At 41.9% G+C, this 21,876-nt stretch overlaps 1 pseudogene; it reads left to right on the forward strand.

The window, feature by feature from the left end:
- LOC132654123 (vomeronasal type-1 receptor 45-like) overlaps positions 1–19,632 on the forward strand; it is a 33,637-nt pseudogene extending 14,005 nt beyond the window's left edge.
- The last annotated feature ends 2,244 nt before the right edge of the window (positions 19,633–21,876 follow it).

Here is a 21,876-nt window from a genome sequence, read left to right on the forward strand (position 1 = left end):
CAAAGACTGAGCCACAGCACAATTAGAAACAGGTGTTTACAGTTCACAGCCTCCGGACTCACAATGGAATAAAATACCCTCCAACAAAAGGTAGCTAAGAAAGCCAGGGGTAGAAAGCTGGTAGGCAGCTTTCCTCTGTGGATTCTGCTTCAGTTCCTGCTTGAGCTCCTGCCTTGGCTTCCCTCACTAATGGCCTATAGCTTGTAAATTGAAGCAAACTCTTATCTCTCCAAGTTGGTTTTGCTCACAGTATTTCATCAACAGAAAAGCAAACCAGTGCATGGAGCAACTTGAATGATGATGGTGGGTTTAGTTTGCTCTCCACAGACAATAATGCAGTCAGAAAAGACTTTTGAAACATTGACCATTTAAAGAAGTATTTCCATAAAAAATGCTTTGTAGTAAAAAACACTGTAAATATAAAGATGCAGCTCCTTTAAGTGCACAGTGTCAAAACTGAAAGCCAGGTGGAACTCTGCATGTGGTCTTGGGAGAACATCATTGTTTAGTTTTGCTCCCTTTTCTCAGGGTCCAGTGATAGGATATTGTGGAGCGAGGGTCTCAAGGTGCTTTTCTTAGTGCTTCCCTGAACTTGATGATTTTATTTGAATGACTTCCCACAGAGCATAGTAGAGAAGACATCAAGAATTTATTAAAGAATAACATGAGGCATTCTCAGTGGCAAAACTGAGCAATGGCTGTAGTTTACCATGGAGGAAATCACTGTCCAGGAATGAGCACCAAAGAGCCCATTGTTTGCCTGTATATGTGGAGGTAGGCTTCATACTTTCCCAAAGCCCGTGAACAGAAGGCTCCTTTTGGTTCATGGTGCTGACATGCCCATCTACATTTATCCTTAAGAAAGGGGATCATAGTATGTCCCTGTGGATAACTCCCTTCTGGGTATATTATAATCTATTGAGATGACAGGTTACTAGCAGGTTAAGAAATGCAAGTCCCTTGGTAGAGTCAGATGCACCTCTCATCTCCCACTATTTTGACTCAAACTCATGTAATAGCAACTTTAACAGAATCACAGAAAGAAAACAATAATACACATATAAAAAGAGACATCTTTTTATCAATAAGGACATTTGCTCAACCATGTTTGTAGCAGCCTTATTTGTAATAGCCAAAAGCTAGAAACAGCCCAGATACCCCTCAGTGGAGGAATGGATGCACAAATTCTAGTACATCTACACAATGGAATATTACTCAGGAACAAAAATCAAGGAAATCATGAAATTTGCAAATAAAATGGTGGGATCTGGAAAAGAACATCCTGAGTGAGCTCTCCCAGAAGCAGAAAGATACACATGGTATATACTTATTCATATAGACAGAGAATACAGGATAAATCTACTAAAAATAGACATCTTTAGCATCTGGAAATACCCCCCCCTTTATTGAGCCTGAAACCCTGCTACCGCTGTTGTCCTCCATTTTGTCTAGTCTGCATTTATCCTTTCAAGAGGTTTTTTCATATTCTATGGAGAAGGAGTTGTGGTACTTACTCTCCCCATCCTTAGAGTCAGTGTGCTAACAAGGACACATGATGGGAGATTCAAAGCTGATTTTGAAGGAAAGGATGAGACCAGGCATGATGGCATGTGCTGAAATAGTCTGTCTATTACTCCATAAACCTGCTGAAACCTTCTCCTTAGGGAAAGTTTTTTGAGACAGACATTCTTTATCCTGTTTCCTAAAGCTTGGGTATGAACTAAACTCTTCCTGCTATGATCTCTGTCTCCTGGTTGGGGGTTGGTGGTAGAAATTACATGGGTTGGTAACTTAGCATCAGGTTCAGTTCTGTATTTTACAAACAGTTGATTAGGTTGGCGGCTCTATCCTTACTGACCTTTGGACCTGTGATCTCTGACTACTGCTTATTAGTAGTAGTCAGCCTCCACATTTCTAACCTGCCAGAGAGTGATCAGATTCTTCCTTCACTCCTGTCCTTGCTTTCATCCCTCAACTTGCTGGTATATGCTTTAATGTTGTCATATAGTGAAGCCTCATCTGATAATGTTGAGCCTTGGCTTCAGCCACATCCTTGCACAGCTTGGTTCCCAGCACACTAAGGATGGTGAGGAAATGAAGGACAGGCGTATACACACACACACACATACAAGCTGGCTTGTGATCTCTGTGCTGTGGATACAGCACCCCAGAAGCTCAGTGTGTATAAGGTATTCACTTGTAATGGGAAGTGGTCTGCAATAGCAAACAGATACACAGGCTATTGCAGAAGCTGGGAAATAAGGCAGGTTTAGTTAATCTCAGGCAGATTGCCTCTGTAGGGAAGCAGTCTTCAGGTTGTAAGCTTCAGGGAAGGGGGAAGCTGTGGTGGATATTTTCTACACACACTGAGAACATTCCTGTTTGGACCAGAGGAAGGCTTTGCCATCCTACTGAGCCTCCTCCAGGGAAGGTTTTGCCCTTGATATTGGGTTTGAGCCATTGGTCATTGACACAGCCCCGCCAGTGTGAAATAACACACATTCATTCAGGACTTCACTGGCTTCCTACGAAACCATTCATTAGGCAGGTCTTTCTTGACCTCTTGGAAATGTTCCAGTTCATTTGGCTAACGGTACCATTGTGGTGGGAAAACATGGCAGCAAGCAGCAGGCATGGCAGCTGGAATAAGACACAGGGTTCACATCGTAAAACCAAACATAAATCAGAGAGTGGACGGGAAGATACAGTAGGATTTTAGGATAAATCCACCCTCGGCCACTTTCATCTGCCCATGGCTGCTTCACCAAAGGCCAAGCTGTGTGTCTGTCCCTCGACATTTCCATATTATTTCTCTTTACATTTGCTTGTAAATGCCAGACAGTTCAAATCCTGAGGCTGAGCATCTGAAAATTGAGGCACACAGAACCAATATTACACGGAAACCGTATTCTCTGTGTGAGTACTGACCCAGGGAAAGGCTGCCTGTTAACACTTTAGGGAGAACCTCAGAGCCATGGGAAGTCATGGGAGGACCAGAAGTTTCTCATCTCAGAGCAGACACAGTGAAAATTATATAATGGTCTGGGACTGATTAGATCAGAGGTTCAAAGTGAGCAAAGCTAGAGTTGCCTGTCTGGTGCAAACTTTCTGATCCCTCCCACAGGTATTGCAAGATAACTCAGCTAAAGTCCATGTTCAGCCCTCCCCAGATGGCTGTTATCAGGACACAGGGAGTAAGATCAACAGGCAGACAGGACACCGCCCTGGGATGCCACTTCTTCATGCTCCCCAGTGCAAAATTGTCACCTTCTATAGACACAGCAATAACAAACTTCTGACATGCATTAAAGACCCCTTCACCTTAGCTGTGCAGGATCTCCTCAGGAGCAGAGTCTGCCCCTGCCATGTCCATCTGTGTAAGTGCTCTACACCCAAGGGCAGAATCCGAAGGTGTTCAGGTCCCAGGCAGACTGTGGAAGAAGAAGAACTGGGCTACAGGAGGTTTTCAGCATCTGCAGATAAGATGCTGAACTCTGACAGCCTCAGCACTGGGGACTGTTTTTGCACTGGTAATGAGCATGATTTTTCCTTAGGATATTCATTTTCTGTAATTCCTAAAATTCTGTAAATCCTAAAATTTTTCTTGCTTCCAGAATAGTAATACATTTTGGTTTGCATGCATGTTGTTCTAAAGTAAATGACTTTCTGTGTTAGCACTTCCATCACACAATCAATTTCCTGATTTATTCTTTCCTGTAGCTCTCCTCATGTTATCCAGGAAAGCTTAAACCCACAGCTTAATGTAATGTCCTCAACACTGTATCTGACTTCTGTGGTCTGAATAATTAAGAGGTTTGAATCTTTACAAGGAATTGAAGGTGTAAGTTCAAAGCCCCACAGAAGACAGCCCCACACTGTGCTGTGGTTCACTCCCAGTTCATCTATAGATCCTAGAACTCAGAGGCTGCCTTTAGCCTGGGCTCTGCCCACTGGGATGTCTCAGGTAAGGGACAAGGTTGCCAGTTATCAGATGTCAAGGCCATGTTAAGCCTGGTGGTGGTTTCCCCTTTCTGGATTCTAAGAACAGGAATTTATGACTCCTAGAGCCTGAGAGAGACAATTGCAAAGTGCTCAGATAATGGAAATACCGAGGTTTTGTTTCTCTCTCTAGGCCTTGTCTCTGCTCTTAGCTCTCACAGTTTCACAAGCTGAGTTTTTGCATGGGGTTAGGAACAGATGAACAGAAACCTATCTCCCTTTTTGTTATAAAGAGAGCATCAAAGCTGCTAGGTAAGAAGGATGTTATCCCTTGTTCCATCATGGACACCACCATATCAAGGTTATGTCAGGAAAAGTTTCTCTTGTACAACAATTGGTTCCCTGTAGTAACAGCAGTCATCTGTGACAAAACTGTCAGGTCTGTGAGGAGGCTTCTCTGGGATCTCATTCCTTTGTTGTGCAATACTGCAACAGTCTCACTGCAAGGGTGAGATCTGAGGACAATAAAAAGAGTTTTAGCCATTCCTTAGGCCAAGTGTTTTTCACAGTTTTCTGCATCACATCCCCACAGCTCCTTTACTTCATGGTCTCTCTGGACACATCTCTTATACCTTCTTGTGATGGTTTGCCTCTTCTGAGGCTCTGGTGGCTTCTCCCCCACTGTTTCCTGAGCTTTCCAAGTAGAATTGTTAGAGAGTACTGCCCAGTGTAACTCCATGCTAAACACAACCTACTTTGATGAAGCAGGGCCAGTTCTACCTTCCAAACCCCTCTGTGCACTATGCACGGGGAGGCCGGGGGGGGGGCAGTGATGTGACACTGTACAGGTGAGCCATTTGAGGGTGAGGAACACGAGGACAGCTTTGTAAGTATGATGGAGGACAGGTTCTGCTCAGCCCAGACATAAACATGCTCTTTATACAGCCTCTCAGCTTCCGGGAATGGGCAGGTGTACCCAAGTTGTAGAGAAGGACAGAGACATCACTCCCTGCCTTTCTCCTCCCTGGCTGCAGTGCACCCACAGGGCCACAAGCACCCAGCATGCAGTGGCCTCTGCAGAGGGGGTTCCTGTCCCCTTTCCACTCTCTATTTCCCTCCAGGTCACAAGCTCAGGCCACTGCTGTGCTGAACACTGGTCACTTGTTTGAGGCCTCTTTGTGATGTCATGGATCTTAGGCTGTCCATGATTCAGGTAACTGAGGGATGACACAGTGTCTACAGTCCTGGCTTCCTGACTCCATGCAGAACAGGGGGCTTTAACCTTGTTGCCCTGAGCAGATGAAGCCTTCATAGTTGCTTTAACAGAGAATGTTCAAGAATCTTATGGATATTTCTTGCTCCAGGTGTATTTTGTTCTCCTGTTCTACCTTCTAAGCCTTTCCTTCCTTGTCCCCAATGTGGCCTCTTCACAGGGAACCTATTACACAAATCCAGGTCCTTTTTCTGTGTACAGAACACCAACTTTTTCTGCAGGAAACCTGATAGACCAGGCTATAAAAACTAATTTTAGGGCACAGTGCAATTGAATCCCAAGGACACACGTGGCTGTGGCAGCCTGAACTGTTGTGCAAAAGGCTTTTCTTACGTAATTTTTCTGATGGTAGGAAGTCTCTGTCATGTTCTCTGATCTCCTTTGCTGGGCTAGTAGGCATTCATGTGAGCACTACCATCTGGGAAGAGGGACAAGGTAACCCCTTTCAGCGGTTTTTCTACGAAGGGTTTTTAGTCACCGCAATGCTTTGTATACGAATGATGCATTAGCCCAGAATTTTCTATAGACCTTCACATAGGCACAGTTGAGGTAGCTGCAAAGCCTGGAGCTGGCAGGTGGCTCAAGGCTGTTGTTTGTCTCACTCCAGACAAGCTGGTGCTCACAGTTCATGACATGGTGTCACTCTCCTCAGCTTTTTCTGCAGAGAGAAAGCAATTGTGAACTTTCTCCTCCACACTAACAAGGTTCTGCAGTGCCTTCAAAGCAATGATCTCCTGAAGCCATGATGCCATGAATATGGCTGAGGATTCCAGGCTCCTGAGATGTCCTGGCTACCCTAAGTGATCTACATTTTACAGGGCTGTATTTACTGAAATCACCCTAAAAATAGCACAACCTGCACCCAACTCTACAGATGTTGACAACCCTCTCCCTGGGTTGACAATGTCATGTCTTTGTAAAAATCAGTTCCTCAACCTCTCCTTCTCCCTCTCCTTTTCCCTCTTCCTGTTTCTCTTCTCCCCTAGCTCTCATGTTTGTGTGTGTATGTATTTATGTGTGTGTTTGTATTCGCTTGAACAAAAAAACCTGCATCATAAAAATGATAGGAGAGAAATATGTATTAGGATTGTTTTGTTAGTATTTGCTAATGAATGCATATATTTTGAGGTTTTTAAACTTTTAAAACTTTGCCAGTGTGTACTTTATCCTCCATGAAAGGTGTGTCTATCAAACCCACGGCTACGATTATGGGTGCACACAGGTCACAAGCTGATGTTCAGGTTGAGTGCTAGTGTGCACTGCTACTCTTTGTCCTGAAGGCTTGATTACTGTTTATTTTTCTGGGGTTATCATGGCACAGACTCAACCATATTGGCTGTGTGCCTTAAACTGTTATTCTATGTCACCTGAAGATGGAACTGAATTTCCCCCTCTTCTTCCTTTTCTTTCCTGGTCCTTCCTTCTCCATCACCCCTGACTTCTCTTCATTGAGACTGAGGTCAGGGAGGAGCAAGGGCATTATGAGGAACTCCACAGATTCACAGAAAGAAAAATCTGAAGAGCTTAATCATGACTCTCTGTGCCTGGTGGCCACCAATCTTTTGAAGAACTAGCTTTTTTGTGTTGCTATTATAGAGCTTTTAGGTGAGGAAGCCCAAATTATCAACTGTTATTATCACATATTTATTTTCAGCTCTGAATTATTCATTCTTTTCAAGTGTTTATGAATTTTAACATCTTCCCTCTTCCCTCATTTTATAAATACTTCTTTGAATTTTAAGCTTATAATATAATGATGTAATATGTCCTTTCCCATTCCTCCCTCAAAACCCATCCAAATATCCTTCCCATGCTGTCCTCCAGCCTCATGGGCCATTTTTCCTCTAATTTTCATTACAAACATATATAGTCTCAGATGCATAACTGTGACCTGCTCAGTCTGTATAATGTGACATGTTTGCCTGTTTTCAGGGCTGATAATTTGGTTTTGGACTACCAGTTGGTGTACTCTTCCCTGGACTGTTGATCCTGCTCTTAGCATTCCTTAGTCTCCTGTAGTTCTTTGAGAAGGGCTGAGCAGTGGTTTTCCTGTACCTTGGCATGTCTAAGTGTTGTTGTCCTTGTTTAGCTCCTGTTCAGGCAGTCATGTGGGTAAGGTTATTGCTGTAGCTCCTTAACTCTACCGGGAGACACTATCTCACGGGGAATTCCCTAATCCCCTGCTTTCAATCTCTCCATGCCATCTTCAGAAGCAATGTTCTCTGAGCCTTGCTTGCCAGAGTTCTTTGGTAGATGGGTCCACCGAGACTGGGATCCACAACTCTCCATATTGATCAGTTGTGGTTTTCTGTACTGATCTCTGTCCCCTGAAAAAGAGAAGTTTTCTTGTTGAGAGGTGAGGGTTACACTCATCTGTGGATATAAGAACAAATACTTAGATCATTTAAAACATTTTTGCTTCTTGTCAGTATACTGTATTACAGTGCAATATGGTCAGAAAAATTATGAAGTTATTTCATCTCACACCCTTGATTTTCAGTTGATAATTCTTTACTGTGTATCTGGAAAACTTTTTACAATATTATATATTTTGTGTGTATTTAATCGTCATTAAAAGAAATGATGAGCTCTACATAAAATGCCCACTGAATTTCCTACATCCATGAAGTCTGGCAAAGTCCCCTACAACTTGAAGGTGATGGAGACCTAAGACTCTTGTGGAGCCCATCCCTCAACACTGGGTGGACACTTTTCATTTAATTGTGACCTTAGAATGAGATGGCCCTAAGTCTATTGTAATTGTAGTTTTGTTTACTACCCTGATTTTACCTGTCAAAAGAGGGAAAAAAAAAGGAGAATGCTCACCCTGAACTCACACCATACTGGATCTCTTGGCTGGAGATTAAATTCATAGGTTGGAGGCAGAGTCACTTAGAAGAGTTCAGAGAAAGGCCAGAATTTCAAACTCTCTGGAAAGAAAACTTGGCTCCATCATTCTAGCCTTTTGGTCATCTTTGTCTTTTCTGTTTCATGCAGGGAAGGAGCTGATCAGTCATTAACAGAGCTGCATTCTGTCTCCCAGGCCACTGCATGAGAAAACCAGCAGGTGACCTGTACAGAGATCACTCTGTGCCAGAAACAGTTCCATGCTTGGTGTGTATGTAGCATCCTCACATCTAGGGGCTCCTTGACTGTGCATATGCTCCAGAGTTGCTGAATGGAGCTCATCTTCTGAGTGCTTATGGTCACACCTCGAAGAAATGGCAGAGAATCAGTAGGATTCAATTCAGAGTCCAAATTGGTAATTATTTGTTCTGGAGGTTTATTAAGAACATTTGCCTGAGCAGTGGTGGTGCATGCTTTGAATCCCAGCACTCAGGAGGCAAAAGCAGGTGGATCTCCAAGTACTAGGACATCTTTGTTTACAGAGTGAGTTCCAGGACAGCCAGGACTACATAGAGAAACCCTGACTTGAAAAACTGAGAGAGAGAGAGAGAGAGAGAGGGAATAGGAGGAGGAGGCAGAGGTAAGGGGGACAAAGGGGAGAGAGAAGAAGAGAAAGAGACAAAGAGAATGAATGAATAATGAATGAATGAAAAAGAAGGTGAATGAATACTTGGCCAGCAGTGAAGAGGGCAGTGAGAGAAATGACCCTGTGCACGTGTGTCTGACAATCAAGTGAGATGCCGCTATTACCCCTGAATAAACCAAACATGTGCGCCAGGAGTGGAAAATTTTTTATATCTTGTGGAAATGTTTAATGTACAAGAAAGTTTGTATTCTGAGAAGCCCCACAATGATCTGCACAGTTCAGTTTTGCTTGAGAAGCATCAGGACAGTGGGGACAGTGGGGACTGTGGGGATGGCCTCAAGGGGGTGTGAGCTGGAGCTGAGTTCCAATTAGACAAGTTATAATTGGGATGAATTGACATCTTGTTGCCAGCTCAGTGTTGGTGGGTAATGCTTCATTCCCTGTATTTGTAATGAAGAGTTTTCTCTTTTCTCCTCAGACTTTTTTTTTTTTTTTTTTTTTTCAATGCAGTTTATTCAGGAACATTGAACAATCCTCGGACCCCGGGGAAAGCCAGCCCACAGCTTAAATAGCCTCTGGGTAGCCAACACAGGCATGCCACGGGGGCAATGCAGATAGGTCCACATACATGGAAGCAAGCCAGATCCTCGGCCTTAGCCAAATGTGGAGTTGTTCCTGACAGAGAGCACTCACCATCGGGAAGGTGGAAGGCAGAAACCAGCTCCATCTTTAAGGCATAGCATTCTGCAGCTCTCTACAGTTCCCCCTTTTTGTTTTAGACGCATCAGGCAAGAGTAGAGGTCTGATCTCTGATATTAGAAATAAATTGGGACTTTGTACAGATGTTCATTTAGGTGTCATCCACCCAAAGAGCATCGGACCCGTCCGATACCTTTTTCTCAGAGGCGGGACCTGGGGCATCAACCCGCATGCAATCAGACATGCTCTCCTCTGGGTCCAAAGCGGCTGACCCTGAGTGCAGTGCTTAGCCTCGCATCCTGAGCGTATCATTTTAGCTTTTTATGGTATCCAACCATGCTTGGGGAGAATGTCTTGCTTCAATGGCTGTAAAGGCCTGAATGATCATGGCTGCATCACACTGTTGTGAGACTCTAATCTTGCATATATACCACAGGCAAACCAAGGAGACCAACACCAGAAGGCCTGCTAACACTCCCATGCCCGCCCATTCCTTCAGATGATTCATGGCTGCAGCAATCCATGTTGATAATCCTGTGGCTAGTCCTGCGTCCACTCCGGTAGAATTTACTGTGACAATGGCCACTCTCAGCTGCTCCATCGTAGTATCGAATTCTCCAGTCCAATTACCTAAAATATAGCTCGACAATTGTTTAGACAGATTTGCAGCGCAGGAAAAATTCTCATGTTGTATGCTAGTGACACAAAGTCCAGCATACTTTCATTGACAGCCAGGTTGAGCGATTTGCCATAGGGTATCAATTTGCTCCTGCAAGAGGTCAATCCTCTGATTGAACACCATCAAGCTTCCTTTTAGTTGAGCATTAATTCCTTTATGTACAACTAAGGCATGAGCTACATTGGCTAAATGATTATTCAGGGTCTGAGCAGTCTGCCCAGTATGACTCATGGCTAATGCCCTGGTGGTAGCTCCAACAGCCGTCAATGAGATGGTAGTAACAATGGTGGCTGTAGTTCCAAGATCCCTTTTCTGTCTGAAGAGAGTCATAGCGTGAGGGGCATCAATGGGCATAGGCATCCAGTGAGGCATGCGAGTAACCAGGGCATACCTAACTTTACTAGCATTGGGGTTTAAAAAAAATGGAGCACGTCTCCTCAGACTTTTGATACTTGCAAATGCACACACAATGAATAAAGCCAGCATACTCCACACTAACACAAACATTAAAATTACCTTGTTCTCTGAAATGAGTATTGGGATCTCAGCCAACAGCATCCTTTTTTCTCTTCCACCTCTGCAGGCTCATTGGTGCACACAGGCCTAAGCCCATTGATCTCGCCATTGGTTTCTTGGCCCTGACCCAACTACTGATGCTGCTAACTATGGGACTCATAGCTGCAGACATGTTTCTGTCTCGGGGGAGGTGGGACCCCACCACATGCAAATCCCTTTGCTATCTACAGAGGTTCTTGAGGGGCCTCTACCTTTGTGCTGCCTGTCTGCTGAATGTCCTCTGGACCATCATCCTCAGCCCTAGAAGCTGCTGTTTAAACAAGTTTAAACATAAATCTCCCCATCACATCTCCTGGATCCTTTTTCTTTGTGTTCTCTACATGTCTTTTAGCAGTTACCTCCTGGTATCAAATAGTGCCATCCCCAATTCGACCTCAGATAATTTTATGTTTGTTACTCAGTCTTGCTCACTTCTACTTCCGAGTCACTCTAGACAAAGCACATTTTCCACATTGTTTTTCTTCAGGGAAGCCTTTTTTATTAGTCTCATGGTCCTCTCCAGTGGGTACATGGTGGCTCTCTTGTACAGACACATGAAGCAGGCCTGGCATCTTCACAACACCAGCCTTTCTCCAAAGGCATCTCCAGAGCAAAGGGCCACCCGGACCATCCTGCTGCTCATGAGCTTCTTTGTGTTTCTCTGCATTTTGGAGACTGTTATCTTGCAAACAAGAATGAAGTTCAAAGATGGCTTACTATTCTACTTTATTCATATTCTTGTGTCCCATAGCTATGCCACAGTCAGTCCCCTTGTGTTTATTTGCACTGAAAAGCATATAATTAAATTTTTGAGGTCAGTGTGGGACAGGAAAGTAAATATGTGATTATTCAGGAATGGGTATCATCCCTTAGTACAATCCAATATGTTGTCATCAGAGCTATGGATCTACTATGACATAGTAGGAGCGTTTCAAGGTTTAAACTGATATGTGAAAACATCCTTTTCCCATTACGTCTTTTTACTCTGTTTGTGGATGGCAAGTGTGTAAAAGAAGATTAAACTGCATTCCCACTCAGATATCACATGAGGTTTATCTTTCTCAATGGGTTTTCCACAGAGATCTGTGAGATGTCTTTCATCTGACCTGCATTAGCACCTTATTTTTTATTATTTATTTATTTATTTATTTAGGAATTTGAGGCATGGTTTCTCTGTGTGGCCCTGGCTCTTCTGGGCTTGCTTTGTAGATCAGGCTGACCTCAAACTCACAGAGATCCACCTGCCTCTGCCTCCCTGAGTACTGGGAACAAAGGTGTTTGTCACCATGCATAGTTTGTTTTTAATTTTTTGAACAATGATTTAAGTTTTAACTGTGTGTGTGTGCGTGTGTGTGTGTGTGTATGTGTGTGTGTGTACTTGAGCACAGATGCTCTTGGAGCCCAGATGTGTCAATTACTGTTAGAGCTAGACTTATAGGCAGTTGTGGGCCAGCCAAGTGTGAGTGTTGGTAATTGAACTTGAGTCTTCTAGAAAACAGTTTACTTATGTGCTGAGCCAACTCTCTGGCACAACCATTACTTTAAATATGTGGCAACTATGACATTTTCAATAAATGAATGCCTCAATTGTTTATATTTGAAAAAATACACAAGGAAACATTGTTTTGAGAATAAATTATCACAGGATGCAGAACACACACACAAATATACAGAGCTAAAATGATATGCAGAGAACCATAATGTCATTTGCATAATGGTGTTCCTATGGCCAAATTTAAAATAGTCAAAGGTAGGAGCAGCCACTGTCTAGTCTAGAGGTATCAGGATATGGGATCAGGTCATGGCCTCCCTGTGCCAAGGAGTGCTAGTCAGAACATGAAGAATACCTTGAATGTCTGCCATGCCAGTCAGACACACTGCACAAACTTGATGAGTTACTTATGAAAGATGAAGCTTAGGGGTGTCAAAGGAATAGAGACCATAAACAAAGTGCTTTATCTGTGCTCAAAATATCATAGCCAAATGCAAATAGTAAACTAGTCACAGATAGTTACTCAGCTGTACTATTGATATACTCCAGGGAACTGAGGGCTTGCAGCGTGCCTGCTTATTGGAGACTAATCAGATACCTCCTCAGAGCACCCTTCATGTGAGGGAACACAGACTCAGTCACACAAGTCACACAGCTGAGCAGACTCACAAGAAGACTTCACACAACCAAACACAATCAGTGGCATAATTCACAATGATGAACACTCTCAGAGGCACAATGCACACTGCTGAACACAATCAGAGGCAAAATGCACACTGCTGAACACTCTCAGAAAGAAACGATTCCCACAACGGAACATATAGTGAAAAATTTACACAGCTGAACACACCCAGAGGCATACATTACAGAGCAGAACACACACTTAGAGGCGTACTTCACACAGGAAAACTGTTATCTGTCACTCAAAGCAAGGGAATGTCACAAACATGAACCCCACCCACACCTGGAATACAGTAATTTCAGTGTTGACACTTATATAAAATCTAAAAAAAAAAAAAATAACTGGAACCTGGTTGTTGGAAAGAGAAATATCAAAGAAGATCTATTCCATGTTCTGTCTACACTTTGAGTAAGGCCTAGAACCTCAAACAGGCTGTAGTGTAATGCAAGGATCACGGGATCCTCAGAGACCTCCAGGAGACAACTTGATGCAAGAGCATGAGAGCTTCATGACGAGAGCAATCCAACTCAGGACCCAAGTCTCATTGACACAGCAGTAGAGAAGTGGGACCCTGAGCCCTGAGTGAGCAGGGTTTTTAAAGGAAAAGACTGAAAGAAGGGGGTTTCCATGACAGCAAGCAGGGGGTTCATGTTTCCATGATAGAAAGCAGGAGGATTCATGCCTTGACTTTACAGAATTTGGTAAAAGCCACAGAGGAGAGGTGACTGTTTACATAATCACAAATGCCAGGAAATTTGTCTTTATTTTTTACTAACCATTTATTCTGTGATATTTCCTGGTTGCCATTGCTTAGAGAGATAACCTTGTTTCTGCCAGGTGCATATTCTGTGATATTTCTTGGTACCTGAGATCAGGTCCCAGTCAAGATGGATCCTTATTTCAAAATGGAGTCACCCAGGCTAACTTAAACTCTTCAGTATGTTAACAAAAAGGAAGGGCATTTAACAAGTGAAATGAGAGAACATTTCACACATCAATGACTTGGAGGAGGAGAAATAAACCACACAACTGTAAGTTGTATAAACCCACGAGCAGAGGTTTGCCTGGTGGCTCAAGTCTGTAACCCTGAAGTCGAAACAGGATAGTGAGTTCAAGGTCCACCTGAGCTACAGGAGTGAGTCCAGACTAGCACACAACAGTCACAAAGCAAAAAATAATTATAAGAATAAAATATTATTTTAAAATCCAACATAAGATGGGTGCTGGAGGCACATGCATTTAATCCTAGCACTCAGATGGCAGAGGCAGGGGAATCTCTGAGTTCAAGGCCAGCCTAGTCTACAGATCAGGTTCCAGGCCAGCCAGTGCTATGCAGAGAAACCCTGACTCAGAAAAAAAATCCCAAAATAAACAGAAGGAAAATATACACAGGAAAGAATTAATCTTACTTCTTGATTCTGGGTTAAGAGCATAAATGTTCCAATGAAATGTGTAACTTCTCATCAGAACAGCACCCTCACTGACTGTCTGAGGGAGTGGCAAACACTTTGAGCTTGGGGGAAAGATATGGACATTTCTCACCCACAGCACTGGACAGAGTACCCTCAGCCACAGGCACCTTGTGGGACCACACCCACAGCCCCTCATGTTCATGCCGAGAGATTTGAAAAAGGATGAAACAGGTAGAGACCAATTAAAGCTGACATTAAGAATAAGTAAAGATGGGTTGCTTCTGTGATGTGACCCTTTCATTCTTCTGGCAGATGAGCCAATTAAACAAAAACTGCAGTTATTACAATGTATCATGTCAAAAAAAACCTATAAAATATGTTGTTCTTCATTTAAAAAGGTTTTTTTTTTTTTTTTTTTGGAGATTCTTCAATACAAAATGTTTGCTTATGCTCTTTTACAGGACAAAAAGGACTATAGTTCCATGTTAGCCCAGGGTTATATTCAGATCATTGTTAACCATTATATAAAACATATGCCTGGCTGCTAATACCTAAATAAAGTATTTAATGCTGTTACTTTCTGGCCTATAGATTTGGTATGTCCAGAATAGTCCATTTTTGCTGAGGGCTACAGGCTAAGTTTAGTTCTCTGTTTAGTGCTAAATAAAACTTTTGTCCTTTAATATTATACTGTTAAGCTCTTTTTTGTGTATTTAATTAAGTTTTTATTTTTTTTTGTTTTTTTAACATATAAAACATTATTTTTTTTTACAATTTGCCACTTTTATTAAAACAAAAACAAAAAAACAAATAAAAACAACAACTACAACAAAACAATCAGATGTGAGAATGCTCCTCTTGTATCTTCTTTTTTAAGCAACTGTTCCAGCATTCTTGGTTCAAAACTATATTTGTAGATAATGGCATGTTCTATTATAACACATTTTATGATCATTTAGCAGCTAACCATTATTAAAATGCAAACACATATTGTCCCCTGTAACCAAAGCATAATACAATGTCTAAGAAATGCTCTAACCAGGTATAAATCTGTTTTTAGCTCCCAAATCACATCTCTATATCCATAATCTATGGATTAAATAAAATTTCACCATAACTCACCATACATGAAATAGAACATGGAAAAACAAAATCATAAAATATAAAAAGACAAACTCTCTTGTATCAATAGAACAGCCAAAATGGTTTTTTGGAATACAGGCTAATTTCCATTTATATAACTGAACATGGGGCCATACGTAGGTTATGTATCTTCACTAACCATTCATTGTTCCTTCTGCCCATACTCTTTTATTTTTTTCAATGCAGTTTATTCAGGAACCTTGAACAATCCTCGGACCCTGGGGAAAGCCAGCCCACAGCTTAAATAGCCTCTGGGTAGCCAACCCAGGCATGCCATGTGGGCAATGCAGATAGGTCCACATACATGGAAGCAAGCCAGATCCTCAGCCTTAGCCAAATGTGGAATTGTTCGTGACAGAGAGCACTCACCATCGGAAAGGTGGAAGGCAGAAACCAGCTCCATCTTTAAGGCATAGCATTCCGCAGCTCTCTACAGTTCCCCCTTTTTGTTTTAGACGCATCAGGCAAGAGTAGAGGTCTGATCTCTAATATTAGAAATAAATTGGGACTTTGTACTGATGTTCATTTAGGTGTCATCCACCCAAAGAGCATCAGACTCGTCCGATAACTTTTTCTCAGGCCATAGTAGAGGACAATGCAGCTACATTTGATGTGAACTGAAAGACTAAAAATAAAAATTTAATTAAAAAATAACCACTAAAATGAAACCTTTGCCTTGCAGGAACAATTAAAATCCTCTGAAGTATTTTCTCAGCTTCAGCACACTGACACTGTGGTCTAAATACTGTTGTGGCTGCATCTCATGCTGGTAGCCAAACTTGATAGCTCAGGAGTCTCTCAGGTGTTGAAGACCAGCCTGGTCTATAGAGGGAGTTCAGGACAGCCAAGGCTACATAGACAAAACCTTGTCTCAAAAAACAAACAAACAAATAAACAAAGGGTTTTTCAGGTGGTACTGGTTCTGAAACATGGAGGGATCATGGAGTGAAGCTGTGACTTGGCACCATACGACTGTATAGAGTCCCTGAAGAGAGCCAAGAGGCCACGTTGCAGTGCAGATCCAGCCATTTGGAGATGTCAGTATCACATGCCAGCAGCAGCTGCTGTGGGCGAGGCCAGTTTGAACCTAGGAGACAGCTGTGTGGAAGGCTTTGCCAGCACTGTGGAGGAGCCCAGAAGATCACTGGTGAGTCCCAGAAGCCTGGCACTGAGAGTTATGCTGTTGGACTTTGTTGAACTTGATTGTGACTGTGCCCTGGTTCTTACCTTTCACATAAGAAAATATTTATTTTTATTTTACAGGAGCCCACAAAGTCTCTTGACTCTGAACACTTAAAGGGATTTTGGAGATTTATCTTGAGTTTGGAGTTCTAGAGAGACTGGGTATTTTAGAGAGACTTTGAAAATGTTAGAGAAACTAGATGTTTTAGAGAGTTGAATATTTTGTAGAGGTTTTGAATGTGGAAAGAGACTTGAGAGATTGAACTTTTAAAAAATGGAACTTTTCTATTGCAATGTTGACATTAGTTTAATATCTTGGGAACAACAAAATTGAGAGACAAAGTTATAGTGTAACAGAGATGTGTTTAGTGTCAGGTAGACAGGGGGTCAGCTGTGGCAGCTGTTTTTGTCTCTTGTTTGTTAAATGAACCACTAGACTCAATTGGAAAGGGAACCTCAGCTGAGAAAATGCCCCACTAGGTTGGCCTATGGGCAAGTGTGTGATGAATTTTCTTGATTGGTGATCTATGTGAGAGGGCCCACATCACTGTGGGTGCAGGCTCTGGGCTCAGGGTTCTGGATACTAGAGAACACAGACTGAGAAATCCATGAGACCCAAGCTAGTAAGCAGTGTCCTTCAGTGACAGGTGCCTTAGTTCTTGCCCCAGGTTCCTGCCTCAAGTCCTTACCCTGCTTCCCTGCACAATGGATTATAAGCTGTAAAATGAAATGAAGGCTTCCCAACCCAATTTGGTTTTGGTCATGGTGGTTTATTTAGTCTGTGTCTAAATCAAAGAAACTACAATAATTCAACAGCATGTACACCACATTTATTAATATAAACCTGGAGCCAGCATATCAGGTACCTGGTAAGTATAAACTGTAATAATTCAACAGCATCTACACCACACTTACTAATATAAACTTGGACCAGCATATCAGGTATGTGGAGAAGTATCGCAGCTCCATTATGGAGAGAGAGAATGTTGACTCCTATGGAGTCTGCCTTTCAAGACTGAGTTGGACCATTTTTCTTTAATTAATTCTGTAATATGGGACAGCTCCAAGTCTGTTATAACTGTAGTTCTATTTACTCCCTGACTTCACACGCTGAAGGAGAAAGACACGGTATATGCTCCTGCTGACATTTGCCCACCCTGTCCTTCTCTTGGAACAGTTTTGGACTGGGATCAGAACCATGCAAGATGAAGATACAGAGCAACGATCAAAGACTGAATCGTCCACCAGAGTTCTCTGAAAGGACTCCGTGCCAATGTGCTACTGTTTTCTGATTTGTCTTTTATCTTTTGTTTCAGGCAGTGACAGAGCTGAACAGTCTTTATGAGCTGCCTGAACTCTCCCAGAGCACAAACATAAGCCGCCAACACATCCACAGAGACCATCATGTGCTGGAATTTTCCCATGTTTGGTGTGTAAACAGTGTGTTCTTGCTCACCCAGTGTCTCTCTGACACAAGCACTCTGTTCTTCACATGTTCAAGAGGAGGTGGCTGGGACCCGGCCTCAGAGTATTCAAGGACATACTTGGAGGAAACAGCAGATCATGAATAAAATCAGAAACATCTGGATTCATAGATTACAACCCCCAACATTTGCTATAGAAATTTTCTAAGAAATTAGGATTTTCAATAGAGTACAGATAGCCCTGAATAGAACAAGTGCATACCCAATCCATGGGACCGTTTTTATTGGCAAGTTCTGCTTCTTCTTTTTTTTTTTTTTTTCTTTTACACAATCCTTCTCATTCAGACTCTACCCAAAATAGTAAAACTGTCTATAATGTGCCTGGCCATCAAGATGTTGTGGGTAAAAACCAAGTAAGATGCTGCTCCTGCTTTAGGAAAACCCAAACCTACAAAACATGATAGCACATAATTGCTGCAGCTCTTAATGTTGAGGGAGATCAGCCACCATGGGACACAGGGTCCAGCCATGGCTCAGCTTAGGACAAGTGAGAGCAGGAGGATGGTCTGTGGGGTGTGAGGTAGAATGGAGGTCTTCAGTGGAATAAGCATTCAGGAGCATCTGCATGTTTTCTTGAGGCCAGAAGACTGGTCTGGAGTGGTGTGTGAGGTCTTGCTCATGATGAGTCATTGTTTTATTTTCTCCTCATCCACTCTTTGTTTCCACACAAGATGACTTCACACTCTTCTGACATAAGGAACACCTTCTTCTCTGAAATTGGCATTGGGATCTCAGCCAACAGCTTCCTTCTTCTCTTCTACATCTTCAAGTTCATTCGTGGGCACAGGCCCAGGCCCACTGAGGTGCACATTGTTCTGCTGTCCCTAATCCACCTACTGATGCTAATGTTCATAGCATTCATAGCCATGGACATTTTTATTTCTTTGAGGGGATGGGATGACACCATATGTAAACTCATTGTCTACTTGTACAGAATTTTTAGGGGCCTCTCCCTTTGTACCACCAGCCTGCTGAGTGTCCTCCAGGCCATCATCCTCAGTCCCAGAAGCTCCTGTCTAGCCAAGTTCAAGCACAAATCTGCTCATTACATCTCATGTGCCCTTCTTTTTCTGAGTGTCCTCTATATGCTCATTAGCAGTCATCTCTTAGTATCAATTTTTGCCACTCCCAATTTGACTTCAAATAACTTCATGTATGTTACTAGGTCCTGTTCTGTCCTACCCATGAGTTACCTCATGAAAAGCACATTTTGTACACTGATGGCCATCAGGGAAGCCTTTCTTATTAGTGTTATGGTCATCTCGACTTGGTACATGGTGGCTCTCTTGTGCAGGCACAGGAAGCAGGCCCAGCATCTTCACAGCACCAGGCTTTCTCCAAAAGCATGCCCAGAGCAAAGAGCTAACAGGGCCTTCCTTCTGCTCATGAGCTTCTTCGTGTTGATGTCCATCTTGGATGGCTTTATCTCCTGCTCAAGAACTATGTTCCTGAATGATCCAACATCTTACTATATCCGACTCTTTGTGGTCCACAGCTATGCCACAGTCAGCCCTTTTGTGTTTATAAGAACTGAAAAACATGTCGTTAACTTTTTCAGGTCTATGTGTGGAAGGACATAAATGTTTGAATATTCATTGATCATTGATGGGCCTATTTCTTTATAAGAGGACCCAATACACTGGCATCAGAACTGTCAGTCATGGCATGGTGTTCACGTGCTTTGACGTACATGAAAATCTGAAGCAGTGTTTTTGTTTTTGTTTTTGTTTTTCTGTTAAAATTATTTACTTTAACCTGTGTGGTAACAAACATGTAGCAGAAAATTAAACCTCATCCCTTTTGTGATATGACCAGGGCATTTTTGTTTCATTTTATTTTATTTTATTTTATTTTATTTTATTTTATTTTATTTTATTTTATTTTATTTTATCTTTTTCCTCAATGCATCATTATGGGAATCCTATGAGGTGGCTCTTATGCATCATGGCCGTGGACAGCTCACACTGTTTTGAAGGATGTAACCATGTCTAACACATTTCAATATTTTAATTTCCTGTGGTATAGCTATTTTGACAAATTAAATGAGGAGGCATTTCTTGCCATAAATAGTTCTATACTCCAGAAAGAAAGGAATTGTACACAGAACTTTCAGAACAGAATTCTGTGCAAGAAGCACATGTGATGTATACAGCAATGCGAACAACAACTAGATTTAAAATTCTCAGAGTTATCAGAACTTTTGACCCAAACACAGCCTCTGTACAGCACAGGACCTCGTTCAGTCTTACGGTGCAAGGCAGTTAATTCCAGCACTGGTCACTGAGGTATGGTGCCCTGGAAAACAGGAAAGACCAGCACCACTGGCCAGCTCCCTGAAGGTTCAACACTCTACACTACATTTCTTCTAAAACCAAATTTTTCCTCCTTTCACCTCTGCTATAAATAGATTGGGATAAAGTCTGTTGCTTGGGGAAACATTTATACTCATTATACTCATTACTTATACTTATTACAATCAGTTTATCAGACTGTAATAAGGAAGTTTAATAAGCCAATCAAACATATGTCATCTAGATTACTATGCAAGGGGACATGGCAACACAGGGGGGCATGAAAAGCCTTGTTTAAGTTAATTTGGGATTCAACTTTTGGACTGATGTCCCCTGGGCCTATAGTTCCCATACAATGAACTGCTTCTTGGCTTCAGCCTGGTTGTCCCATCTCTGGTTGTTTTCTGTGTCAGTTGAGCATAGACAAACCACCCATTGTTACCCATTGTTAAAGGGTAGGAAAACTTTTTTTTCAAGCAAATGGACCCAAGAAGCACTCTGAGGTTGCCATTCTAATATCTTAAAAACAAAAAGACTTCTAATTAAAATTAATCAAAAGAGATGGGAAAGGACTGTTCATATTCATCAAAAGGAAAATCCAACCCCCCAAAATGTTAATTCTGAACATCTATGCCTCAAAATGAAGGGCACCCCCATTTGTAAAAGGAACATTACTAAAGTTTTAACCACACATTGAACCTCATACAGTAAAAGCAGGGGACTTCAATACACTACTCTCATCAATAGACAGGTCATCCGGACAAAAACTAAGCAGAGAAATAATGGAGCTAACAGCCATTGTGAGTCAAGTCGACCAAACAGAAGTCTAGAGAATGTTTCACCCAACCAGAAAAGAATATACCCTCTTCTCAGGATCTCACAGATCTTTCTCCAAAATACTCAGTCACAAAGTGAGTCTCAACAGGTACAAGAAAATTAAAATAACCACCTGTAGCCTATCATACTCTCACAGATTAAAGCTATATTTTAACAACAAAAGCCCACAAAATCATGGAAACTGAATAACTATCCTCTAAGTGACCACTGGGTCAAGGCAGAAATAAAGAGGTTAAAGACTTCCTAGAATTCAAGGAAAATGAATGCACAGCATACCTGAACTTATGAAACACAATAAAAATGGTAGTAAGAGGAATGTTCAGTCTCCATACTAGCAACTTAGTAGCATCCCTGTAAGCTCTAGAACAAAAAGGAAGTAAATTCATCCAAGAGGAGTAGAGCAAAGAAAATAATGCAACTCAGGACTGAAATCAATAAAATAGAAACAAAAAGACCAATACAAAAAAAAAAAAATCAGTGAAACAAAGAATTTGTTATTAGAGAATATAAACAAGATAGACAACCCCTTGTCCAAACTAACTAAAAGGCAGAGACAAACTATCCAAATTAACCAAACAAAAAATAAAAAGGATGATATAACAACTGATACCAAGGAAATCCAAAGAATCATTAGGTCATACTTCAAAAACCGCTACTCTACAAATATGGAAAATCTGAAAGAAATGGACAGATATCTTAATAGATACCACTTACC

This window comes from Meriones unguiculatus, chromosome 5 (genome assembly GCF_030254825.1).
Source record: "Meriones unguiculatus strain TT.TT164.6M chromosome 5, Bangor_MerUng_6.1, whole genome shotgun sequence".
NCBI classification, from domain to species: domain Eukaryota; kingdom Metazoa; phylum Chordata; class Mammalia; order Rodentia; family Muridae; genus Meriones; species Meriones unguiculatus.